Source organism: Marmota marmota, unplaced genomic scaffold, assembly GCF_001458135.2.
Source record: "Marmota marmota marmota unplaced genomic scaffold, marMar, whole genome shotgun sequence".
NCBI classification, from domain to species: Eukaryota; Metazoa; Chordata; class Mammalia; order Rodentia; family Sciuridae; genus Marmota; species Marmota marmota.
In genome coordinates, this window is record NW_025999943.1 from 11,024,546 (window position 1) to 11,040,565 (window position 16,020).

The 16,020-nt window shown below is 34.9% G+C and overlaps 1 protein-coding gene across 4 annotated transcripts in view; it reads right to left on the bottom strand.

The window, feature by feature from the left end:
* The window catches only part of Zmym2 (zinc finger MYM-type containing 2), a 74,858-nt gene extending 59,430 nt beyond the window's left edge, over positions 1 to 15,428 (bottom strand). The window contains exons 1-2 of one of the 4 annotated variants that reach the window (XM_015499351.2): positions 15,189 to 15,424; positions 5,264 to 5,310 (exon numbers count right to left, since the gene is read on the bottom strand). The gene's annotated coding sequence lies outside the window, so the exon portion shown is untranslated. Of the gene's footprint in view, positions 1 to 5,263; positions 5,311 to 15,188 lie in introns of all 4 variants that reach the window. The other 3 variants (XM_015499348.2, XM_048801438.1, XM_015499350.2) reach the window with 3 other exon arrangements.
* Between the last annotated feature and the right edge of the window lie 592 nt (positions 15,429 to 16,020).

The following is a 16,020-nucleotide window of genomic DNA, read 5'->3' on the forward strand; positions in this document are numbered from 1 at the left end:
CACCTCCTCCTGATCCCCTTCTTCTATTCTACTGGTCTCCCTTCTATTTTTTTTTTAATTTGTTCTAATTAGTTATGTGCAACAGTAGAATGCATTTTGACACAATGTACACAAATGAAGCACAACTTCTCATTCCTCTGGCTGTACATGGTACAGAGTCACACCAATTGTGTAATAATATAGTATACAGGGTAATATATACTATATATCTCATTCTACCATCCTTCCCATCCCCACAGCCCCAACCATCCCTTCACTACCCTCAGCACAATCCAAAGTTCTTTCATTCTTCCCTATCCCCCTACCATCACCACTATGAATCAGCATTCACTTATCAGAGAAAACATTGGACTTTGTTTTTTGGGGACTGGCTTTTTTGGGATTCAGCATGATGTTTCCTAGTTCTAGCTATTTACCTGAAAATGCCATAATTTCAAAAAATGATAAGTTTTATATTAGTATATAATACTGGATTTTTAAAAAAAAAAAAAAATAAGAAACAAAAACCGAAGACAACTACATAGGGGAGGGAGGAATACTACAAACATAATAATTGAGTTAATGAAATAAAAACTAAAGAAACCTGTTTCTCCTATACTGTCACTTAACAATCAACACAAAATCTGTGACCAAATGTCTGGTGGAATCAGGGTTCCACACACCATCGGCAACCCTCTGATTCAGTGTACTATACACCCAGAGATAGCATCAGATCTCATAGGTCAAGGGGAGACTCAGTCCCCAAAACTGCCACCCACCACTTTAGATGCCAATAACAAGCTGTATGGGGCTGGGGATGTGGCTCAAGTGGTAGCGTGCTCGCCTGGAATGCGTGCGGCCCAGGTTCGATCCTCAGCACCACATACAAACAAAGATGTTGTGTCCGCCAAAAAACTAAAAAATAAATATTAAAATTCTCTCTCTCTCTTTAAAAAAAAAAAACAAGCTGTAGGTTTGACTTACTTGTACATCTGACTGACTAGCTATAAATTGTAGTTGCCACCATCCCCTCCTCAGGTGTGACTAATTTTCTAGAGAAACAGACCTCAAGACAACACTTTACTTACATTTATCAGTTTATTCTGAAGAATATTACAAAACATACAGATGAAGGGTTGCACAGGGCAAGGCATGCAGAAAGAGCATAGAGATTCCACACCGGCACTGGAGTGGCAAACCCAGAAGGTCTATAGATCCTTTGGGGGTTTTATGAAATCTTCATTAAGTAGTTGTGACTGATTAAATTACTGACCATTGCTGATCAACTTAACCTTCATCCCTCTTTCCCCTCTCAAGATGGGGGAGAATGGGGCTGAAAAGTCTAAAGATGCCTTGGTCTTTCCAGTGACCAGCACCACCCTGAAGCTACCCCTAGGGACTTCCAACCACTAGTCAACTCCTTAGTGTATCAAAAAAAAAAAAAAAAAAAAAAATCTTTTGGAAGATTCCATGAGGTGTATGCCAAGAAAACAAAGATCCAAACACATATATTTCATAATATAACAATAATCAACTGCAAAACAAAAAAAAATTAAATATAATAGCAAAAAAAGAAAAAAGAAAGAAAGAAATATTACTTGGGAGGCTGAGGCAGGAGGACTGCAAGTTCAAAGCCAGCCTCAGCAACTTAGCAAAACCCTGTTTCAAAATAAAAGGGCTGAAAATGGTAAAGCACCCCTGGGTTAAATCCCCAGTACAAAGGAAAAAAAGGGTAAAATCAAAAGATTTAAAGAACCTAAATGATTCTGTTTTGTTTTTTTTATTTTAAAGATAGTCTTGCTTATATGCCCAGGCTGGCCTCAAACTCACAATCTTCTTACAGACTTGCACCATCTCAACCAGCTAAGTGATTATTAACAACTAGTAAAATTAATGATGACAAAGACAAAGAAATACAATGAAGGTTTGGAAACAATGAAGAAACTGGAAATATGAGAATATGGAACAATCTCATATACAAATTTAGTTCAAACAACATGGTACAAAACAATGGATAAACAAATATATAAACACTATCTCTGGATAAATACCCAAGAAAAGAACAGAGGTTGGTCTCTAGGACACAGAACTGTGTGGATGAACCAGAGGGAAGGTAAGTCTTCCTCACAAGGTTTCACTGAATTTAGATTAATCTGGAGAAAAAAAATTAATGATTTTACATTATTACTGCCTTTCCATTCATACACATGCATATCCTTTCATTCAGGTTTTCTTGTATCCCCTACGGTACTGTTTTATAGTTTCCTTCCATAAAGTCTTACATATTTCTTATAATTATTTCTATTTCTTGGAATACTGAAATGAATTTTCCCCATTACATTAAAAATGTTAACATAACAAACATATACCATAAGGAAGGTTTAAAAACATGAAAACTGAGAAGGGAGGGGGACGAAAAACCAGAGGTACTGAGGAATTAAATCAACCAAATTATGCTATGTGTATGTATAACTATATCATAATGAATTTCACTTTTATGTATAATACACTAAGGAAGGAGGAGGAAAAGGGAAAGTTCCAAGGAAATAAAATGGAGCAAATTATGTTATATCCATGTATAAAAACGTTGCAATGAACCCCACTATTATGTATAATTATAATGCACTAACATAATAGAAAACACAAACTGAAAAAATGTTTTCGTAATAAATATAACAAAGAATTGATGAACATATTTTAATAAAACACATTATTAAATCAGGAAAAAATTAGCTATTTGATGATATGCAGTGTTGGGAAGAATGTGAAGAAACTGATGAACATTCAAAATTAATATGCATATACTGACTTAGCAATTCCTACTTTCAGAATCTTCCTTAGAGAACATGCACATGACTCAAAAGAAATAAGTATACTTCTTGCAGCTTTGTAAGATATAACAAGTGGGAAAAAATAAACAAGTTGCATAAAAATATGTATGATATATATGTTTTAAATTCTACACACTAGGGGCTGGAGTTATAGCTCAGTGGAGAGCACTTGCCCAGCATGTGTGAGGCACTATGTTTGATTCTCAGCACCACTTATAAATTAATTAAATAAATGTCCATCAACAACTAAAAAAAAAATTTAAAAACCATATATACACACAAAATTACTACATATTAATACATGAAGGAAAAATGACTTGAAATACTAAACACTAACATGATAATCTCTGAACAGTGGGGAAAAGGATCAGTGGACCAATAATAGTACAAACAGATTATGCCCTCACACTGCTTACGATATAACCACAAACCTTTTTTCCAGTTGTAGGTGGACATATTTATTTATTTTTATGTGGTGCTGAGGATCAAACCCAGTGCCTCACACAGGCCAGGCAAGCACTCTACCACTGAGCTACAACCGCCACAAACTTTTTTTTAAAACATATCTTTAAGAGATAACTAAAACAAGCCAGGCGCAGTAGTGCATGCCTATAATCCCAACAGCCTGGGAGGCTAAGGCAGGAGGATGAGAGTTCAAAACCAGCCTCAGCAACAGCAAGGCACTAAGTAACTCAGTAAGACCCTGTTTCTAAATAAAATACAAAATAGGGCTGAGATGTGGCTCAGTGGTTGAGTGCCCCTGAATTCAATCCCCCATACCCTCCTCCAAAAAAAGATAACTAAAACAATCCTACTCAGGCTTTAGAAGCAAATAATAATCATTTAATTCATGTACACTTAGCTAAAATCCACACAAGGGTTATGAAAGAATCTGTAAAAAAAACTCTTTGATCTAAAAAGTCAATCAATTTATTCAGGTATCACTAAGTCATAGACTTAGTGATATTAATATCTTAAATAACCCTGACTCCTTAATTTACCCCAAAATATTTCGAGCTCCAAACTTCCTATTCCCTCTATTTTTTCATTAACTTGATCTCTTGCCCTGTATCTTCACCTATACCATTTTTTGACATTTCAGAAAATTATATGTCTAGCTCCCCGTACCAAAAATCTGAAGATCATTCTTAATTTCCTCTCCTTTCTTCAACTTCAGCTCACCAACACCAAGTACTATCTGACCTCCAAAATAAATCTCGAAACTATCCACTTTTACCCATCTCCTACTAATACCTCTTTTCATTGGAGAGCCATCATTTTTCTGTTGGATTACTGACATTACCTTCTATATTCCCCAGACTATCTAAAAGACTTTTTTTTTTAAATTATATCAGACTACATCATTCACTTTCTACATGGCTTTACAGTGCATGTAGGAGAAAACCTGTAATTCTTCTCCAAGTGTTAAGACTTCTATTTGATCCCTACCTACAATCCAGGCTCACTTTCAGCACTCTTCTTCCTCACCTTGTTTTTATTAAGCTTAGCTAAACTATTCTTTCTTTTGAATTGTTGATGGATCAAAGTTCCTCCCATTATCAGGACCTTTAAACTTCTTCTGTCTGAAAGGCTCCTTTCCTCATTTCTCTAAGTCTCAGCTTAAATGTCATTCTCAAATATCTGTGTCAAATACTCCATCTACACATCACTGATAAAATCTGATCTCCTCATTACACTCTCACATTATCATACATATTTCCTCAGCTGCACTTAACCTAATTTGTAATACACTTACTTATTTGTAATCTGTATTCCCCATTAGATAGCATGCTCCATAAAGACAAAGACCTGTATTCTCATTGCCCTCATTACGGCACTAATGTAGTGTTTAGCCAATATTTACTAAATGACTATTTTTTCCATAAAAGAGATAACAACCATTTAAGGTAGAGTTTTTATTGTTCTTTGTTTTTCAGAGTTTATTGTTGTTGTTTTGGTTTGAAGTTAAGTCCTCCCTTAATCCCACTGAACTCTCTTTTCCTTCCTCTTGGCTATAAGATAAGCACTTCACCCCAGAGCCTCAGTTTTCCCATTATAAAAGAGGAAATTAGAATAATTTCCTTAAATGATAAGCTAAATTAAAAATATCTGTATCCTATGTCTTTGGCCATGATTTTTTATTATTTCTCTATAAATCTACATAATTGTAGTTAGTAACATGACCTTAATCCATGGTAAAAGGTTATTGTTATACCCTGTCCATTTGTTCCCCTCAATCCAACACGTTAAACCCACATTGAACTCTCCAAACATAGTTTAGAAACTACAAGTAATTTCAACTTGTTAATTTGGAAATAAACCACCAAAACATTTATTTATTCTTAAGATCATTTGGTATTACAAATCCATATTCTGTTTTTTTATTACAATTTTCCCTGATGTTTAATTAAACATGATGGTGTTGAGGGCTTAAAAAAAAAAAAAAACTTTACCTTCTTTATGTGACTTCGAATGTTCCATGATTAAGACCTCATCTAACCTAAGGAAACAACAATACTTGCATCAATAAGCAAATGAGATCACAGATTTAAAAAGGCTAGGCTTTCGTATACTAAAAATCTATTTCTCCAACACAAATTACTTCTCCAATACAGATTACTATTATGTAAAAATCTATTGCCTCTGATTCATAAGACTAAAACAGTTTTTGCCAGCATTTGTTCCTCAAGTCACATTCTTCAGATATTTCACTGCTTTTAAAAATCAAAGAAATACAAACAGAATATAAACTAAACCAAAGAAAATAATTTTTCCTTTAATAAACAAATTTCAGTATAGAAACAATCCTACTTATTATTTACAATTCAATGCAGTTTGTTTAATTATCCAGTAAATACTTAAAGCTCTTTAAAATGAAATTGAAGCAGACAGTTAAGTCATTTTTCACTTACCCCTTTTATTCAATCTCTTCATGTCTTGAGTTTTACTTTTCAAGAGTTTAATGACAAGTCATAACAACTACCATTTATAAAAGATATGCTTGATACCAATCTCATTACAACTACCTTGAAATACATGTTGTAAGTGCTAATTATATTATTATTATTATTATCCTATTATGCAAGTGAATAAATTATTCTCTATAATAAAGTAAATCTCCTAGGGTACACAGCTCTCAAGTGGCAAACTCAAAATTTGTACCTAAAATCCACGTTCTTTCACTAAACCACATTATCTCCTAATCAAATAGAATTGAAACTTGAGAGCTACTCTAACATAGTGGTCATTTTAAAATTGAACCATCAGTTGAAAATGTTTGTAACATGAAGGGAAGGCGATGATTACAAGAATGCAAGACCGTGTCATATGTTATCAAATGTTGATAGTTGACAGTATATATGAAAAATATTAGTACAATGAACATGGAAAAACACCAAAGAATATATTTAAAAATCTTAAACACAGGTCTCAAGAAGAATGGGATTATGCGGGAACTTACATTTTCTGTCATATACTCCTTTTACTATTTCAGAATTTTTAAAGGTGTTTTATTTTTATAACCAAAATATCAAGAACTGTCCTTTTTATGTGGATATAATTGCTCATTTATGCATACTGATTGTTATACTTCATTGTTTGGGGGGTTTTGTTGTTTTTTTCCAGTGTCAGGGATTGAGCCAAGGGCCTCCTGCATGCTAGGCAAGCACTCCACCCCAGAGTCATATTCCCAGCCCCACTTTGCTGTTCATATTCATTCATTCATTTACATGATTCTCTCTCCAAAATGGGCCTACCTACCTCCCCCACAACACACTTCCTAACAGAGTTCTCTTTTCTTTCCTTTGGTGCTAGTGATTGAATCCAGAGCCTTGCAAATGCTAGGCAAGCACTATTCCACTAAACTTTGTTACCAGCCCAGATTTCTTTTTTTTTTTTTTTTTTTTTTTTTGTACCAGGGATTGAACTCAGGGGCACTTGGCCACTGAGCCACATCCCCAGCCCTATTTTGTATTTTTTTATTACAGAGACAGGGTCTCAACTGTGTTGCTGATCACCTCGCTTTTTGCTGAGTCTGGCTTTGAACTTGAGATCTTCCTGCCTCAGCCTCCTGAGCTACTGGGATTATAGGTGTGCACACCCAGCTAGAATTTCTTCTTTTTAATGGTTTTAAAGTTGAAGCTGTACGTATTTTGTTTCACTTGCCAACACAAATCCCTCAACTTCTTCCAAATAAGTAATGTAATAAGAATGGACTTTAGGAAAAATTAATCTGGACTAGAAGAAGAATAGGAAGAAATTATGTTGTAAATAAATTCCTTGTTTTCTAATACAATGGATTACAAAGTTCAAGAGGAGAGAGCTAAGAAATAAGGGCATTAACAACATTTGAGAATATAATGAAGTGAAGGGAATGGTCAGAAGTATGAGATTACATTAAAATTCAAAGTTCTAGAAGTCAAAAGAATTTAAACATTAAACTTCAAATTTGAATGTTAAATCTAAAACATTAAATTTCAAATGTTACAGAATTAAGACCAAAATGCAATAACTAAAGATCTAGCAATTAGGTCACTAATGACTTCAAAAGAGTAGATTTGGTATATGTTGAGAGCGCAAATCTGAGAATGGATTTCTTTCAAATAGTATGGGGAAAAGAAATTTTTTTGTTGTTGTTTATTTGGTGCTGGGGACTGAACCCAAGGCCTTGTGCATTCTAGCCAAGCACTCTACCAACTGAGCTATATATCCCCAGCCCTAAGAAGAAATTTTTAAAAAAGGAAGAGGAAGATATCTAAGTTTGAAAAGGATGCAGAAATTTTGAAGGACAAAGCACTTAACCATACATTCAGACTATAATAAAGGAGCAAGCAGAGGGAAGTTGGAGAAGATGTAAATCATTCTAGAAACTACCAATAGACACACTGTAAATTTACTGCATCAGAGATACTGTAAATTTACTGCATCAGTGGTGGCAACAAATTCATGATATTTGGTTAATTGTAGCCGCTATTAATTGAGTATTACTGATTAGTCACCTACTACATTGTTTTCCAGTTCTGGGGACAGAACGCAAGGCAAGCACCGTACCACTCACTGAGCTACATCCCTAGCTCCCCATACTATTTTTATCCTTACCTCAGCAATCTCAGGAAAAAAGGCATTACTCTATTCATTTTCCAAATGAGTCAACTGAAGCTCAGAGGTTAAATGACTTGCCTAAAATTACCAACTGGTGTTAAGAGTAAAATTGCTTTTTAATAGTTTTATTGAGGCATACTTTACATTGAGTAAATTTTATTTAAGAGAACTTTGTGGGGCAGGGGGTGTAGTTCAGCGGTAGAGCTCTCACTCGCCTAGCATGTGACAGACACTGGGTTTGATCCTCAGCACCACATAAAACTAAATAAATAAAATAAAGGTATTGTGTCCAACTACAACTAAAAAAATTAAAGAAAAGAGAGAACTTTGATAAATTTTAGTATATATACACTTATAGGCCCATCACCTCAATCCAGTTCAGAACACTCCCATCACCCCAAAACCCCTTCATAAGCAGGGCATATTTTATCTTGAATCTGTCTAACTCCAAACAAGTCATGCTACAAATCTCTTAGGCAATATTCAGGCTTTTTTTTTTTAAAAAAAAAAAAAAGATTTCTTTTTTAGGCAGAAAAACTACAAAAAAAAAAAAAAGTTGTAAAAGTTGTTAGCCTTCCAATCTTCTTAGGCCTCACTAGTTCCCTTTCCACATGAAAGGGAACATGTCTCTAGAATCCTATTGTCATCCCATGATCTCATAGACTCACAAAATTTACTAAAATTCACAAATATTCTCTTTCTAAAAGCACAGCATAATCAGATTTAAGAATTTAGATACTAAGCACCAGGAGCAGTTGTGCAAGCCTATAATCCCAGCAACCAGGAAGACAGAGGAAGGAGGGTCTTGAGTTCAAAGTCCGCCTCAGCAACAGCAAGGCGCTAAGCAACTCAGTGAGACCCTGTCTCCAAACAAAATACAAAATAGGGCTGGAGATGTGGTTCAGTGGTCAAGTGCCCCTGAGTTCAAATCCCCAATATCCCCACCACAAAAAAAAAAAAAAAAATTCGATGCTATTATACCCGTATTCTTTTTTTTAAATGGTAAGGAAGTTATGAAAGAGAAAGGTAAATGAAACTTGAAGTCCAGAAGAAAAGCAAGATGAATACAGCTGGGTAAGACCATTTGAGATGAAAAATGTGACATACTAATAGATAAATCATAGAATTAAAAAATCAGGAGTTTGTTTCATGGGGGATACACTAACCAAGCAGAGCTTTTCTTCTATAAGAAATGTAAAACTGTCTGGAGACACAGGGTAGAGTAACTTCATAGGCAATAGTTAATACTTGTTTGTTAACTGGACTATATATTAAAACAAACAAGTTAAAAAACAAAGTGCAACAATACTCATACAATCAAAGGTACTTAGCTAAAGTTAGATATTTTATAGTAATGAAGTTATGTAAATTTTTAAAATGGCAAATTTTTCATTACATCAAAATCAAACACTGGGGGTGGGGCTATAGCTCAGTGGTAGAGCACTTGCCTAGCACATGTGAGGCACTGGGTTCAATCCTCAGCACCACATAGAAATAAATAAATAAAGGTACTGTGTGTATCTACAACTTTTTTTTAAAATTTTTTTTAAATCAAACACTAAATCATGAACATATAAGAATTGAGATCTAAGATGAATAGCCTTTATCTGAAATGCTTGAGACCTGAACTGTTCTAGACTTTGGATTATTTAATGTTTGCATATACATAATGAGATAACTTGGGAATGGGATCTAAATCTAAACATAAAATTCATTCATTTCATATACACCTTTATAAACATACCCTGTGTGTAACTTTACACAATATTTTTAGCACACCTATGTTTTGACTTCAACCTATTGCAGGAGGTCAGATATGGAATTTTCCACTTGTAGTAGCATCATCTCTGGGCTCAAAAAGTTTCACAATTTGGAGCATTTTGGATTTCAGATTTTCAGATCAGGGAAATTCAACCTGAACCATTTTGGGACTAGAAACAATTAAAATAATTTAATTAAAATAATACCCATTCAAGCCTTTACTTATAAGTCCTACAGAACTAGAGAAACACAGTTACCAATCTGATAATCATTAAGCTTAGCCAAAAACTTAGAAATTCCAAATAGGGTCCTAGAGCATAGCATCAGAAATCTAGATGACAGAATCTAGAAGCAAAGAATCAAAGAAACTGCTAGCTTACTGTTAACAGAATACAACTTTTATGACTATTTAACATATAGGTGTTCTAATACCCAACTTGTTAAATAAGTGATTTCTATAACACTTTGATTATTACTCTGAACCATCTGGCCCAGCTAAACACTGCAAGGAACACTGCTCTTAGTAGGCAAAAGACATGCCTCTTTGAAGCAAATGAATATAAAACTATCCCAGTATCTTTTTTAATGTTTTTAAATTAAACCAAAATTTACCTCCAAATTCTTACACTATTTCAATCAAAGTTTGGGGTGACTATAAGCAAAAGTCATACACATGTGCATTTCCATAAACCAAAAAGACTGAAGAGTTTGTCACACTTTATTATAATCGCAAGTTAAAGAGTATTCTGTCTTTAAGCTCTGTGTATCACAATTTTACTTAAATTAGCTACTTATTTTTCTTATCCAACCTAAATGTATGGTTAGAAAATAACTAGTTGGAAAGTAATTACAACAGACTTTCCCAACTTCTATAATTTGAAGTTGTAACAATTAATTCTATTATTAGTAAATTCATCTTAAAACTTATAATTTAGTGTGACTTTTTTTTCAACTTAACATTGCTTTTAAAATCAACATCAAATTTAAATATTCAATAATTTAATCCATTATGTTGCATCATTTTATATATAAGACACCTATTAAAACAAGTTGAGCAATTTTATAGGTGTCCTATAAAATCTTACAGGTTTTTGTGTGCCACATATATACAGGACAATGGGGCAAAATGGGTTAATGATAAAATCTTTTCAAACCCCTCAGACTAACTTATTAATTCACAAAAACAAATCCAATCTTCAAATTCACTAAGGAGAAAAAAAAAATCTAAAACCCTGTGGACAAATAAAAGAGAACCTGGTGCTTGGTAGCCAAATGATATTAAAGAAGATGATCCAAACTCTCTTGACAATAACATGGTACTGTTTCAAGCATAAAAACAAGATAACCTGTACTATGAAACATAAATATGCATTTTAAAAAAGAAGACCTATTAAATAAATATTCATTACCTATTTCTCCTAATATCCAAAGTTTTCTCTTAAGTCATTTCTTTAAAGAGCAAACATTAATATTTAGAGAACATTGATCAAATCAGTAAAAATAACAACAGTCATGCACTTTTTCAAATTAAACACCATAATTCTTCCCATTAAAAATAAAACAGAAAAAAAAGGACAAATCCCAATCTAGTCCTGTGATTTTGATAACTAATCACTATTGCAACTCTAAAATAGTTTTTTCAATAGTTTACAAATATTCTGCAATTTCAGAAATGCTCCAAGTATTGTATTAAACTCCATTAAAAAATTGATATATTTTAGAATAAAACAATTTATTCAAATGCATGGTAATCCAAATTTTAACACACCTTAATTATGAAGACTAATTCATCATGTTACCAAGTATTTGGTGCCCCTAAAGATCTTCTCCTATTTTAGTGAATTAAAAAAAAAAAATTTAAAAAAAAACAAAACAAAACCTAAAATTACAAAGTGAGTTATTGTAAAAAGTTTGCAAATAAAAATTTGGAACTACAACCATGTAAAACAGAATTTGGGGACTGGTACACAACCAAAATAAAATATAAAAATAAACTGCAATTGTTACCCATAGCTCTATAGTTCAAATTTCTGCATTTACCCAACAGAAATTTTTCTCAGTGACAAGTTTTAAAGTCTTACATATTAGAGTTCTGCATAAGAACACTTAGATTTGAGTAAAAGTCCTATTCAATCAATTCTACATCCATATTCTATGCTCTGACAGGTCTATCCCTGTCAGAAAATTAACCAACTGCAATTTTTTTTAAAAAAATGAAAGCAAAGAAAATGCAAAGTCCAAGCAATCTGCTTTCTAACTTGAGATATTCTACAAAAAATACAGTTGGAGAATCCAATGGAGAAACCACTTTAGTTTGGGCCCTCTTTGCATTCCCTAAACACAGGAAGCTGAATACGCCATTATAAGGCGGCTGCCTTATAATAAATGTCATTTAAAATAATAAGGCATATGTTAATAACACTGTCAAGTGAAATGAGGACAGATTTTAATGCCTAGAGAGACAGAATATATAAAACTTCCACACCTTTTGACAACAGTTACAGAACAGTTACAGAATTTTATACATATTCTTTCCATCATAGTAATACATCTGATTAAAGGCAAAGATTGAGTTTGTCATAATAACATTGTTTGTGCACTTTTGTACCTCAAACAAGAGCAGAATACAATAAAATAAACATATAAATACTGTTATACAAAGACAGTGTGACAAGTTCTATAGCCAACCAAATCTAAAATGTTAAAAAGTCAGCTTTTGTGGAATACCTGAGTGATTCAGGGCTGTCCCCCACTTTTTTTAGATTAAAAATCCAGCCTATGAGATTATGTAAAAACAGAAAATGTGAAAGGGGCCACTTTATCTTTCTCCCAACTATTTCAAAGGGTAAATGGTGGGGGAGAGAAGAGTAAGTACTAAGGAAAAATGTCACAAAACTATAAAGTATTTTAACTATTAAAATACTTTGAGCTGGGTATGGTGGCACATGCCTATAATTCCAGTGGCTGAGGCACAAGGATCACAAGTTCAAAGTCAGCCTCGGCAAAAGCAAAATACTAAGTAACTTAGTAAGACCCTGTCTCTAAATAAAATACAAAATACAAAATAGGGGTGGGGACATGGCTCAGTGATTGAATGCCCCTGAGTTTAATCCAGGCACTCCCCCACAAAAAAAAAAAACTTTGAAACTATATACAAAAGCATCTAACTCACATTGAGTACTCAATAAATATTAGTAGAACATAAACTTATATAGGCAAGGTTAATCAAAATTTGTCAGGTTACCTTCATCTTATTAATGTCTAACACATTATAGCACCATTAGTTGCTGTTTTTAAATAGACTTTTTAAATTCTGAGCTATATCATTAAACAAAACAAGAACCACATTTTGGTATTATTTTTAAAAATATCATTGCTTTCATTAGCATTCATTTGTTTTAGCATCAAAGAAAATCCTGATCTGTATGCTTTCTGTGTCAGTCATCTCCAAATGACTATCAAACATAACTAATTATCAAGTTCCCCCTATTAACATGATAAAAATTGTAGAAATGGAAATTTTTTGTAAAATTATACAGTAATAAGCACCACCCACCATGATAAGCACCACCCATCTATCTGAAAAACCTGCTCCTCGATCCATCATATTTGAATGATCTAATGACTAAAGAGCTTAAAACTTATCATATAAATTACATTCATTCAAGTTACAGTATTCAGGAGACAATATGGACTATAAATTGTACAGACACTTTGAAAAACATAAATTCTGATCCAAACTCACCCTGTTAGTTTTGAAATAAGGGAGTATAAAAAGCTAATTGATAAAATAAGTAGGAGGAAGACCAGTAGAGAAAGGAGAAGAGAAGATAATCGGGAAGGGAAAGAGTAAGTATTGGGGACTGAAATGGAGCATATATGAATATGTCAAAATGCAACTCAATATTATGTATAACTACAATGTACTAATGAAAACATTTTTTAAAGCTAATTGATAGCTATGATTCTCTTAATTTTAAAAAAGGGTACTCAACAAGATACAAATACTTCTGTATTTGTTTACACACTTAAGGAAGAAAAGACCATGGATTGGGAAGACTGATCTTGAATATTTTTCACTCTCTTGAAATCTGAATTTACAAAATGAGCATACTATGCGTTTTTAAACTGTACTGCATAATTGCTGAACTTAATCTCTGTAATCAAACTGCTTAAGTATAAACCCTTGCCTTACCAAATACTACTAACTGGGTTATCTTCACATGCCTGTTTCCTCCTCTGCAAATTTGGAATTAAAAACAATATTACATCACTGAGTTGTGAGGATTAAATTACTTAATATGTTAAAAATTAGTTTGGACATTTTGCATTCATAATTTTAGAATTTAAATGATGGGTACAAAGAAACTTAAAAAGTTTTCACAGTAAACTTTTTTTTAAAAATGAGAATTGGACTGACATATATGGGCTCAATTAATGCTATTTGTATTATATCTTTATTCCCCTGCAGACTACTCGCTAAAGATTAAGGGAAGTATTCCATGAAAATGTCTTAACATTGTGCCTACAATTAGAAGTGTATCATCCTTCACAATCCATATTCAGAAAATCCTTACCTCCATTATTTTTTACCCCCTTTGGTCTTAATATTTAAACAGAAGATCTGACACTTATGACCCACCTCTAACAGAGTCTATAGGTTACAATATAAACTGTTAATGGACTCAAGACAGCAAGAGATACAATGTGTCCACAGTGTTGATTTCACTGATATTTTATAACTATTTTCAATTGACTAAAGGAAATGTTTGGTTATTTTTATTTCACCGTCCTGTCATAACAAGATTGCCTTAAAAACCTCAAATTACAGGCCTTTAATATAATTCCCAGGTTACACATTCAATAAGACTCTTAAGTGAGGACTAATCAACACTGGAGGTGGTAGACTAAGAGTAACTAGAGCACTGGTCTGGTCAGCATTCTAGGTGGTGAGGTAAGAGTAGATTCTAGAGGAGTGGACGTCATCACTTTGCTAAGCAAAGCCACAGAAAAAAAAGATAGAGCAACTCTGGAGCCATAAAAGTCAAAAATTTGTGTTTCTGATGAGACAAAAAGGTAAATAGTTCTCTCTATGCTTCCAATCCTTTAATCAATTATCCAATGTGAAAGAAGAAAAATGTTAACAAATGGTTGTATGCATAGCATTTAAAACGAAATACCGTTAATTCCCACTTTGGAACTCTAGAGGGCACCAGAAATATGCCCTCCTTAGCACCACCCCTCCTCCCCGGTAACGTGAGCAGCTGCAGAAGCCCGTCGTCTGGTTGCTGAGGTTGGTATTGCAGCAGCAGGAGCGATGTCTGCAGCGGTGGAAACAGCAGCGCCCACTCCCAGCTGCCTCACCAACCACTACCCGGGCTTCGCCCCGAGGGCAGCTTCCACCCAAGGGAAAGTTCCTCCCCTCAAAACAACCTGGATGGCCAAGTCCCAGACTGAACCCCTACAACCTGACAATGTCCTCCATAAAGAGCAACACATTAGGGGCAAAGGACTCACAATCAGGGTGTTTTCCTTCTCACTTTCTGCCAAAGATGCACCAAACAGGGTTGAAGGCAATTTCTGGTCCTGGGATTAAAAAGAAAAAAGAAAAGAAAAAAGAAAAATTGATCAAGATCAGCCAACCTGGTGGGAGCACTAAGGCTTTTCTTCCAGAAGAAGGGAATGCGAGGTCAAGGAGGTTTGGCCCTTCTATTATTACCCAAAACCCGGGCAGCCCCCTCTTACCAAGTGGAGCAAAATAACTAAAAACATGTATTTGGGGCCAAAACCCAGGTGAAAAGCAAAATCTGGAAAGGAGGGGGCCTAAGGGCATCAAGCATGCTACTGGGAAGGAAGGGGGGGAAGGGCAAACATTGCCCCGACGCCAGCAAGGGATTTGTATTCCCTCCTAAATTTGCCCACCTAGCGTCATCCCCGTCAATCTCGACACTAATTTGGAGGTAAGGAGGGGCTCACGTCACCGCTGGGTGGATAACGCCCATGCTTGCCCCAAGCAGTTGCCCTGGGCCCGAGGTTTGCCCCCCCCTGCAGTCGGCGACCGGCAGCGCTGCCTCCCCGTCCGCCATTAGAGACCCAGCCAAACAATACGTGAGGAGCCAGAGCCGCGCAGCGCAGCCACGGAGAACAGAAGAGCAAAAGAAGGAACCTGGCGGGGCATAAGCAGGAACCCTCGCCCCGAAAAACTTGGGGACCCCGGCTCGGGCGGACAAGGTGGAAACGCAATCTGGAGAGCGGGAGAGCCGGCCGGCCCGAGCGCCCCTCCCCCCGTCCCCCCCGCAGGAAAGAAAAGAAAATACCCCTGGACCTCCCGGAGGCCCGCCGCCCCCGC